Source organism: Oryctolagus cuniculus, chromosome 1 (genome assembly GCF_964237555.1).
Source record: "Oryctolagus cuniculus chromosome 1, mOryCun1.1, whole genome shotgun sequence".
Classification (NCBI taxonomy): Eukaryota; Metazoa; Chordata; class Mammalia; order Lagomorpha; family Leporidae; genus Oryctolagus; species Oryctolagus cuniculus.
In genome coordinates this window covers 189,654,527-189,663,450 of record NC_091432.1, presented here as the reverse complement: position 1 = coordinate 189,663,450, position 8,924 = coordinate 189,654,527, and positions in this window count along the sequence as shown.

The following is an 8,924-nucleotide window of genomic DNA, read 5'->3' as shown; positions in this document are numbered from 1 at the left end:
GCTGGATTGGAAGAGGAGCAGCTGGAACATGAACCAGCACTCATATGGGATTCTGGCACTGCAGATGGCAGCTGTACCCACTACACCATAGCCCTGGTCCCAAAAATAGATAAAATTAAAGGCTCAGCTTTGGATGTCCCTTTTCTAAAGGGCCATCAGTTTTGTTCCTATCAGATGGGGCTATCCCCTGTCTACCTGTCTGGCCCTGCAGTGTACTGGATAAGGTATCATGGGCACATCTATGCTGTACTCTTACACCATTTGAATTACCTGTCCACAGGTCTGACTCTCTGTCTAAACTCTGAGCCTCCCGGGTGCACTGTTCCATTTTTCTAATCTCTAGGGTATCAGTGTACAGCCACACATCTGACACATGGTGGGTGTTAGCAAATGTTTGTTCAATTAATGAATGTTTAAAGACACAAATCTCCTGCCCTCTCAGTCTCTTCTCTTCAGAAGTCTTTCCTCCCCTGACCTCCTGTGGCAGGTGCAGAGAGTACCACTTATCTGTGAATTAATCATATGTTGCTCAGAGAATTTCCCTTCTGTTGCTGCTATTTAAATCTTACAATGCTGTTAAATATATTTTTCTATGTTTTCAGCTGGATTTTAAACTTCTTGAGGGTAAGAAGAACACTACCATTGAAGTGTCTTCAGAGTAGCCCTACTACTGGTTTGTGTACATTATCCCTTGATAATATTGGCTCATGACTTGTTAAAACACTTCAAAAAGCAGTGAACAAGAGCTCCCCAAAGCAGAGATTTCACTGTCATTGCCTTTTCGCTCTCCATTTCCTCGAACGTTAGGTACAATATATAATAATAATAGTAGTTCAGAGAAGCCCTTTTACTTCTCAAAGGAATTACAACAAACTCTCAGTGGGTGAGGATTGAAGTTTCTTATATATATATGTATATAGAAAGATAAAAATCAGAGATTATGGAAATCTTCATTTTTGAGCCTCAGTTTCCTTTTCTGTAGATTTGGGGCAATAGAAATTTCCATGATAGAATTGCATTGAGTGGTCAATGAGATAATATATGCAAATCATGTAACAGGGCCTGCTATATAATGGGTCATCTCTAAAGACCACCATTTATTATTGTGAACATTCATTATGAGAATAATCATTTGAAGACGTTCCAGAGAAAAATTCTGCCTGGGGCTTATTGTTTAGAAATAATAAGGAACATTTATATAATGTTCTTATTATACCTATACTCAGATACTATTCTAGGTGTTCTATATATGTCAACTCATTTGAATCTTTAAACAAATAGTTAAGCACTTTCGATAATCTTCAATTCAAAGATGAAACCATTAAGGCACAAAATACCATCAAGTCACACAGCTAGTGAGTTGCAGAACTGGAATTTGAACCAATGCTGTTTGTTTACAGAGTCCTTGTGCTTAACCATTACAAAATAAACAGACTGTTGTAGAACCATCTTTCAACATCTAATCAATGCTGGGTACCAAAGTTAGTGGCTTAATGACTTTCAGTCTAGAGTGGGAGATAAACAAGCTAATACACAATTCATGATGAATATACTAGGGGTTATAGTTAAGGTGAGCTTATGTTACTGAGTGTGTACTTGCCAGAGATAGTCTTAGGTGACACCTGTCACCCAGGGTAATTATTAATGGTGCTTATTTTGACACCCAAGAGTGTGTTGCTTTGTGTGATAAATTATATAATCTATGTTTCCTCTATTAGGGGGATGCATGAAGTGTTTTGGAAGCTCAAAATGGGGAGGCTTGATTTCCTGGGGTGGGGCATCACCTGACTGTTGCTGGATAAAAAGCTGTTTGCCATGTCAGTGAAGGGCACTTGAAGTAGAAGGAAAGGACACGGGAGAGTGAGAATACTGTACGTTTTCAAAAAACAGGAAGTAGATTGGGGCTGCTATGCTGGACAATTCATTCTCAAACCTGACGGCACATTAGAGTCACCTGGGGAGCATTAAAAAAGTCCCCATGCCCTAGACGAAGCAATTAAATCAGAATCTCTAGATTTTGTTTTTAAAGCTCTCTAATTACAGTGTGGTTATAGAACCTCAGAGATAAAGAGCCCTTGACAGGTTGCAAACAGATGATGAGTGGTGGGAGAGGGAACTAGGCAAGGATCAGCCCACAGAGGGATATAGTCGTAGCAAAGTGCTGCAACTTGTCTATGAATGGAGGTTCCAGTATCCTGCAGAGCCCCAATCTGGTTGGGGCAGGTGCTGTGAAACCCTTTCACTACTAACTCCTACTCTTAGGGTAGGAACAAGAATTGATCACAAGCTATGACTAGTAGCTTGTGTCCTCTGTTCATAATCCTCTAACAGTGACTCTTAAGGCTTTAATTCAGTTTATAAGATGTCTCTCTGTGGCCCAGAAAACCTTACAGCAATGCTAGGGTTGCCAAGAATTATTAGATGTGTGAGGCAGATCTTGCTTTTATTTAATAAGGCTGGGCTTGAAACTACCTTAGAATAATTTTTTCTATAACAAATCCATAAAATGCATTTCACATATATTTTTATATACATGGACATTATGTATATATATATGTATATTTATACAATTCTCTGTGGACTTTTTGTGAAGGAGACTGAAGTTTAATTAGCTTTTCCTGTCTCTTGATTATTTATCAGTGTAGCTAATTGTTTAGAAGGTGGAACCTGCTAATTATCAAGACAGATTTAATGGATAAGGTGAAATTACAAGGGTTAATAATCATGCACGTAGAAGGGCTCTCTGTCCTGCAGCCACTTTACATATTGTATCGAGTTCCTCTGCAGAGATTACAGGAAAATCCTGCTCTTCAGGATGGCACCTGAGATGAATAGCAAAAGAACTCAACTGAGCAAGTAGGTTTTACTGAGCCAGGGCAAGAGAGATCCCTGCTTTAGGATTGTGCATTAGAAGACTCAGGTCTGACACTCTGCCTCTGCATTTCTCTATGGATGTGTGTTTCCTTAAAGCCAGAGGAGTTCTTGTGGCCTCCTAGAGTCTGTCGCCTTGTCCCCCTCTCAACAATGCTTTGGGCATTCAGGTCCCTGGAATTCCCAACCTAAACAGCCTGACCCTGCATCCAGGGCTCATGTAGGTCTGTTCAACAGGATCCTCTTTTAGGGGAGAACCAACTGTGATGTCAGTGGGTACATCAGTGAAGTTGATAAGTGATCTTAAGATGGCTGATTATTAGGGTTGCAGCATGGGGATGGAGCTTTGTTGTGAGTGAACCACCTGCACAGATCATTAATTGGAGCATACATGCATGTCCAGGTCATTTCACTGTGTACCCGAGAGCTGGGGTAGGAAGAGTTGCATCTCTCCATGATGATGTGTCCTGGCACAGGTCTCCAACTGGCCTCAGAAATGTAAATTTGAATCTTGCCTTTCTGGTCATTGTGAAAATATTCTTCTCTAGGTTAAAGAATAGAGCCTAATTTTATTTAAACTGTGTTAGCTGTTTTACAAGATTTAAAGGTTCAGGAAAATGGATGTCCATTTGGATTCTTGACATGGGTCTTTCAAAAATTACTGATAAGCCTGGAGTTGGATCACATAAATGGTGCACAGAGAATCTTCTGTCAGCTGAGAGAAGGATGACAGATGACATACCTGCTTGTTTTGTTTTTGTTTTTTTTTTTTTTTTTTTTTTTTTTTGACAGGCAGAGTTAGTGAGAGGGACAGACAGAGAGAAAGGTCTTCTTTCCGTTGGTTCACCCCCTAAATGGCCGCTATGGCTGGTGCACTGCGTCGATCCGAAGCCAGGAGCCAGGTGCTTCCTCCTGGTCTCCCATGCGGGTGCAGGCCACAAGCACTTGGGCCATCCTCCACTGCCCTCCCAGGCCATAACAGAGAGCTGGACTGGAAGAGGGGCAACCAGGACAGAACTGGCGCCCCAACCGGAGTAGAACCCGGAGTGCCGGCGGCGCAGGTGGAGGATTAGCCTAGTGAGCCGCGGTGCAGGCCAATACCTGCTTTTTTTTGCTGATTATTTGAACCTCATTCATCCAATATTCTATGCAACACCAAATTAAACAACTCATCCAACCATTGTTCAAGCTCTGGATGTATGTGACAAAAGCACTGTGTTAAAATTTGTAACTAGATCAGTCCCTCTCATTTCAGAACCAGGAAGAAGAGATCATGATTTTATCTTGGCACTTTCTGGTTAATCATTGGAAGGGTGGAATCAGTAGCAACTGAATGTCTTGCAAGGGCCAGACACTGTGTTAATCTTCTTTTTTATCTTTTTATTCCTTGAAAAACATGCATTATCATACCTAATGTTAAAGGTATGGAAACCTTTGGAAGATTAACAACTTCACGGAGTCCTATTATTACCACATTTATTTGTTTATTTATTTATTATATTTATTTATTTATTTGAAAGGCAGAGATAAAGAGTGAGAAGGAAAGAGAGAGAGAGAGAGGGAGAGAGAGAGAGAGAGAGATCTTCCACCCACTGATTCACCCCCCAAATGGTCGCAATGGCCGGTGCTGGACCAGGCTGAAGCCAGAAGCCAGGAGCCAGGAGCTTCATCTGGGTGTCCCACATGGGTACAGGGACCCAACAGCTTAGATCACCTTCCACTGATTTCCCAGGTGCATTCACAGGGAACAGGATCAGAAGTTGAACAGCCAGTACTTGAGTTGGCACCCAAATGGGGCACCGCAGGTGGAGGCTTAACTTTCTATGCCATAGCCCTGGCCGCTACAGGATTTATTTATTGGTCCCTAATCAAGGCTCAGTTCTTAGAGGTCATGCTTTTTTGTAACACTCATTTCCTCCCATAAGAATGGGAGATATTTTTCAAGGCAAAATTATAACCAAATTCTTTTGCTAAGAAGTTGAGTGTGACTTTTTTAGGATGACTTTTCTTTCTCCCATTTCAACCCCCCACTCAGCTGTCTACCTTCCTCCTTTCTCCTCCCTTGCCTTTTGAGTAAATCACTCTAATTATTAACTTTGTAAATGAAGCTCTAAATAAGCTATTTAAGTTTATTCCTGTTAGATGGGACAACAGATTAGAAATCCAGTGCCACCTGGGGTGGGAACGTGTTAGATTTCCATGCTAATGCCTCATGCATGTTTTATGCCTTAGATTAGTAGCTAATGTGGTCATTGATCATCTTGTGTCATATGAGCTACAAATCTGCTGCTTTGAGCTAATTCTTTTAAAAACTTACTTCCAAATCAGCATTCAAAGTCCATTTCAAGGTTTCAAGTTTGGAAAAAAGGTCATATTTGCTTTTGGTGGGGGTCAAAGATATTTTTCTAACTATTTGTTCTCTTTGTAGATAATAAACAGGATATAATAAATCATGGAAGTAAGTTAGGTGTGAGGAATGGCCAAAGCAAAAATATGTCCTGAACATGTAGCTAAGGAAGCACATTTATGTTGTCTCTTTCTGTCCTACTTGTAAGTAAAAATAAAGTTAGTTATCGTTTGATGGCTTATTCAATTTGTATTTGAATACCCAAGCATTTATTCCACTAAGCAGGAAAGTGAGGGCATTTTTTTTGTTGTTGTTGCTGTTGTTGTTTTGACAGGCAGAGTTAGTGAGACAGAGAGACAGAGAGAAAGGTCTTCCTTCTGTTGGTTCACTCCCCAAATGGCTGCACTGATCCAAAGCCAGGAGCCAGGTGCTTCCTCCTGGTCTCCCATGCAGGTGCAGGGCCCAAGCACTTGGGCCATCCTCCACTGCCCTCCCGGGCCACAGCAGAGAGCTGGACTGGAAGAGGAGCAACCGGAACAGAACCGGTGCCCTGATAGGGACTAGAACCCTGGGTGCCGGCGGCACAGGTGAAGAATTAGCCTAGTGAGCCACGGTGCCAGCCAGAGGGCATTTTTACTTCAAGTTACATAGCTTTCCCATTGGAGAGCTCTAGTTCAAATTCAGGTTCATTCACTTAGTAGCTGCTTGACCTTAACAAAATCCTTGTTATCTCTGAGCCTGAGTTTCTGAAGTGCAAGCATGAGGCTCATGACACTGCCTACCTCATGTGGCGATTATGAGAATCAACTGATGCAATAAATGTAAAACTATATGACGTCAGTCACTTACTAAATGCTCATATAAGCAGCTGTGGTAATTGGACTCCTCTTCCATGTAGAGTCATCTTGACTAACATATGATGCATAGAAATATCAATGATGAAATCGGGATGGAGTAGCATTCCTCACCTCCATTCCTGATTAAGGGTAGAAAGCAGCCACAACACAGCCCTATGCATTAGAAAGCTCGTTGTGGGTTGACAAGGAGTTATGTTTACTCTTCAAGAACAGTCTTTTCAGTCTTTGTAGAATTTGAGCCTTTAAGTATGTCAGGGTAGAGAAAGGACTGGAGGGCACTAATAAAAGACAACTTTTGGTGGTGCCATTTCCACACTGTGCAGGGAGTCCACCTCTGCAGCCTGGACGGAGAGCAGGTTCAAATTGTGACACACAGATGATGATGGGGAGGTTCCGTTCATCTCTGTGCCACTGAGGGAAAAAGCTGAAACTTGTCTGATGACCACTCTTTTCCTTGCTTCCTGCATGTCTTTCTTTTGCTATCCATTCAACTCAGGAAACGTCCACATGAATGCATTCCCAAGGAAAATGGATAGGGTTAGCTTTTTTTACTCCTAGATTTCTGGGGAGAATTTCTCCAGGTACAACCATAGGGAGCCAGGACTGCTCTGGTGCTGGTGGAGTGCAAGACATGGTGGGCTCTTGGCTGGGTTTGCAGCTGTTGCTCTCTTGCAGCCACCTGGCCAGAGCCTGGGGAGCATTAGGCAGCCATCTGAGGCCCTGAATGATTCTCTTGTTGCCAATAACTTCATGAGTTTCAGGCCGAAGAACAGAAATTTTGGTAATCAGCGAATATTTGTTTGAAGAAGAAAGTCCCTAAAATATAGTGGAACCAGCCATGACTAGTGATGGAGCTGAGCAGTCTGGGTTAGACAATTATGTCTGAAAGTATTTGCTGTGCGAACTTTCCTCTAAAACCTGTTTGTTGTCTTTTACTTGCTTGATGGTTGAGGGGATTGGGTTGAAAACTGTCACCAAATATGCAAACCTATTACAGAATTTGGTTAATTTTGCTGTTTCCTTTTGTGAACCTTTGCAGTGCACTTTGAATTATAAGAGAATGTTCCAAAGACATTTTTTTTCTGTTCAAAGGATTTATTTATTTATTTGAAAGGCAGAGATACAGAAATGCAGAGGCAAAGAGAGAAAGGTCTTCCATCTGCTGTTTCATTCCCCAAATGGCCACAACTGCTGGAGCTGGAACCAAAGGGTTCCTCATTGGTTTCCAACCGGAAACTCTAGGAGATGCAAAGCTGTTTCCTGGAGGGAAGGGTGCAGGGTGGCGGTCTCCTTCCAGTCATTTCATTTCCGGGCAGAACATGACTTAAGGACAGCAGCCAGGTGATGCTGAGCTGAGTAACTCATGAGTGGCTGGGTGGACGTGAGGACTTCCCACGGGAGGTCAGAAATCTAGCGGTAACAGCGACACTGGGGTGAACACAGCCTGGATCTGGGTGGGAAGAAAGCTCAGCAAGATACCACCTAGAAGAGCGCCCTCTGAGGGGGTTCTCACTCCATTCTCTTACCCTGCAGGCACTGCACCCCCTGAACCGCTGAGCCTCTGCGTGCAGGAGCACAAGGCAACACCAGCCCCGTGCTCCTGTGGGGTCCCCGGGAGGGACGGGAAATGAGGACCAGAGCTGGGCCTGGCCCCAGGCACCAATGGCCTCGTAGACTGAGGCCTAAAGGCAATTATTGAACAGTTTCCTCAAGAATACCTAAAGTGCTCCCGATCCATTTTGTTTTGTGCTCCTGATTCATTTTGTTTCCACATAAAGAATGGCTTTAGCATATAAATATATATATATTTTGAGTTAGGTTCTCTTTGAAGTAGAGACCAGGCATGTAATTTCATAATCCACTGAGAAAAAATTTGTTTACGTATTTTTTCCATCATGTTGACTCTATGCTTAGGATTTTTGATAACAAATCAAAACACCTCTCACGTTTAGAAATATTACCCAAGCTGTTAACACAAGGCTGAGAACATGATACACACTCTGCACATTGACAACTAACCAAGATTAGAATTCAAGTTACAGGGTATTAAGGTTAAGAAAGAAGGAATAATGACTCACCAAGAAAAAATGCTGTAGATACATTAAATAGCAAAAACCAAATCAGAATAAAATGGTGGGTGATAATAATTCATAGGAGGAAATATAGGGACTTGAACTTTCCAACTATATCAAAGAATGGAATGATAATCTGGAAAATGTCATGAAGTACACACTGTGGAGACAGACAGTTGTACATGATCCTGAGATTGCTATTTCCATCTATGGGATCCTGAGAAGATAACTTAGTTTCCTCTTCTGTAAAATAGACATGATAATAATATATGCATTAGAGGCATGTTGGTAGGATTAAAAGAAATAACTTACATATTAAATCAACAATGGGGACTATTGTTATTACCCTTATTTGGGAACATAATTAATAAGAACATGTTAGAACATGGTTTTTTTTTTTTTTTTTTTTTGACAGAGTGGACAGTGTGAGAGAGACAGAGAGAAAGGTCTTTCTTTTCTGTTGGTTCACCCCTCAGTGGCCGCTGCGGCTGGCACACTGCGCTGATCTGAAGCCAGGAGCCAGGTACTTATCCTGGTCTCCCATGGGGTGCAGGGCCCAAGGACTTGGGCCATCCTCCACTGCACTCCCTGGCCACAGCAGAGAGCTGGCCTGGAAGAGGGGCAACTGGGACAGAATCCAGTGCCCTGACTGGGACTAGAACCCGGTGTGCCGGCGCCACAAGGCGGAGGATTAGCCTAATGAGCTGTAGCGCCGGCCTTAGAACATGTTAATAAGACTTGCAAGTTCTTGGAATGCTGATTTTTGCAATTTTATTT